This window comes from Cyprinus carpio, chromosome A4, assembly GCF_018340385.1.
Source record: "Cyprinus carpio isolate SPL01 chromosome A4, ASM1834038v1, whole genome shotgun sequence".
Taxonomy (NCBI): Eukaryota; Metazoa; Chordata; class Actinopteri; order Cypriniformes; family Cyprinidae; genus Cyprinus; species Cyprinus carpio.
Window position 1 is genome coordinate 10,749,212 of NC_056575.1, and position 2,797 is coordinate 10,752,008.

Sequence of the window (2,797 nt, forward strand, 5' to 3'; positions counted from 1 at the left end):
GCTGACAGAATGTGAGAAATAAGAGACAACATATTCTATATCCCTGTAATTTTATTATTAGTCATCTTGCAGTACCCTGGCTGAAAACCAGTTCTAGGTTCATGAACACTGGAAGGAGGTCATAAGGTGTGAAGCCTTCTTGTGCTTACATTATAAAACTTAATCTTCCATGAAAATCAAAGCTTATGTAGGCTATAGTGTATTTGCAAGTATTAAGTTTATACTGTTACATAATCACGTAATGGGAATGTAGTGTGCACAGTGTTTAATAAACAAAAAAGAAAAATGTAAGTCAGATTTAAGTTTTAAGAATTAACAAAATTTTAATAGTTAATACAATAAATATTGACAAAAGTTCTCACAAACTATATCATCACACATGAGATGTAGCTCTGAGTGCACTTGTGTAGATTTACATTCAAGCATTTACCACACAGCATGTACAGTTCCCCAGCAGTGATGAGCAGGCAGCCATGCGGCTTTGTCCCAAGGCTCTGGGTGGGTTGCACAGACAGCTGAGATCCGCCGAGGAGGATCAGCAACCTGTAAAAGTCTCTGAAAATACACATGCATCCGTTTGCAGAACAATGCATGCACACTCCTCAGCAATTACACTGCGACTGCACGTTACTGCAACGCTCTTACACCGCGTACACAAAGGGTGGAGCGGGTTTACCTGCTGGCCACGTGATGGTGGCCGTGCTGAGGGCGGGGCGTACACGTCATCGCGCAGCTGTGACGCAGAGCGTTCCGCCTCCCCGAGTTGGAGTCTGCGCAATGCTGTGAGAACAAGGAGAGCCGACAAATGAAACCACATTCAACTCGTAACATGCTACTAAAAAAAGAATCGTGTCGAACGCCTGAGTTTTAATAAAACATTGTTTGACACGATCACACATATTTACAGGGCTAACAAATAAAAGCATTGGCATTTTCACGCACATGTTACTGTCTATGGTTACACAGCAGCCCGGTCGCCTCGTTCCGACGAAATCGAGTCAGGTTTTGGAAAACACGTCAGATTTCATTCCTGAAGAACACGCTCTCGAAGTCTCGCTGCTGAAAGTCCAAAGATCTGTCGTAATCAGAGTCTGACATTGAGAAAACCCTCTCATCAAATGGGACATTACTCTGCATTGAGAAATCGTGGCTTACGTCACATGCCTCCATTGAAACGTCTAATCGCTCAGCGTACACCAGGTCCATTAAATATTGCGTCGTGTTTCTTGGTGCCATGGCTACTGTTAGGTGACGTTGATTCCCCGTAGCTGTCCTGTCGACATGGTCCGGACTCCGCTGCGGTCTCGTGGACGACCAGACGCGGACCCTTCTTCTCCTTTCGCCCATATTTGAGCGCAGAAATGTCCTCCTCTTCGGTTTTGACCACTTTTTCTTGTGAACAGGCGCGGTCTTGATGTCCTTCTGGTAGTTTCCTTTCATTGTCGTGATTTCAAGAAACATTGCCAAGAAAAACAAATAGTCTTTGGTTGTCTAAAAGTAAATGACTTATAATAGTATCAACTAGTGGTTAAAATAGAACAAAGAAAGCTTTAAATCCTTTTAAAAACCACTTCAACAAGAGACGCGAGATTTAGCTGCTCGCTCTTCAACGGTCGAAACAAAAACGTGGCTAACGGACGTTTGTCTCACGTACTTAACGAACTTGCGGAAGTGACGTTTTTCGCTTCCAGCGAATCAGCTTTCACCTCCTCTTCTTCGGCGGTGTTGCGACCATGGAAATAAACAGACAGTGCCCCGTTAGGAACTGTTGGTGCTTTTTTAGCAAAACATTGCAACATAAATAAAAACTAAAAAAAAAAATATAACCTAATAAAAAACTATTATTAAAATTATAATAAAATATAAAAAATAAAAAAAAAAAACCAGCATCTTTACACATCTTAATAGGTCTAGATTACTTAATATTTTTATCAATATATTTTATTATAACATCCGTGAGTCCGCCACATTTAAAGGGTCAATATCTGCTAGTAAGTCACGAATTGTTTATTTACAAATTAAAATGATTTGCAAAATGCAAAATGCATATTGCAGATGATACCACAATGACATTAGTAAACCATTTGTACATGAAACTGATGGTCATAAAGCACAGCCTGACAGACTTAAGGCGCCGTTCACACAGAACACAATTGTATTTCACTGTGCTGCTTTTCCATAGTTTTTCTATGTAAACATGTGCTAGTCTGACATGTTTGACCGTTGCAGCATCTCTAAAAAGTCCTTATATGCCCTTAACATTTAAAACTGTGTGATAACCTTGTATCAACTGAGTTAATTTGTTCCATGTTCATAACTCACATTAGGTTAGCCAGTCTGATTTGTTCAGCTAAGTCAACTTTAGTGAGTCAGCTTAACCATAATATTTCTCCTCTCTGCTCTTTCCGCCAAGAGGAAGAAGAATCTATTTATGCATTTATTCTATTTCTATTATTATTCTAAACTATTCTTTCTTTAAATATCAGCTTCCTTATTTCTTGTGTTCCACCAGCTCTGTGGTATTTCCATCAGTAAGGTTTTCCGTTCTTATATTTCTGAAAATAAGGACTTATATGATGTCTTAAACTTTATTTGTATGTTGGGTAAATACCATATCCACAAAGATACCTTAAATTTAAACCCAGCTTAAAATATTTGCTTCTGACCTACATTTATTAATGTCATCACTTCGAAAAGTCTATGCATTTTTTAAAATCAGCAAGCATAAATAAAAATTCATAACAACAAATACTGCCTTGATGTGAATGCACTTTGGAGATATTATATATACATATAT

At 38.8% G+C, this 2,797-nt stretch overlaps 1 long non-coding RNA gene across 2 annotated transcripts; it reads right to left on the reverse strand.

Annotated features, from left to right (window-relative positions):
* Nucleotides 1-297: 297 nt before the first annotated feature.
* On the reverse strand, nucleotides 298-1,767 carry LOC109075177. Of its 2 annotated transcripts, XR_002015151.2 has the most exons (3): nucleotides 1,156-1,638; nucleotides 943-1,075; nucleotides 298-780 (listed from the first exon to the last, which is right to left on the reverse strand). It is a non-coding gene; the product is annotated as an uncharacterized LOC109075177 (long non-coding RNA). The 2 variants fall into 2 exon arrangements; XR_002015149.2 differs by having other exon boundaries at nucleotides 943-1,767.
* Nucleotides 1,768-2,797: the final 1,030 nt, after the last annotated feature.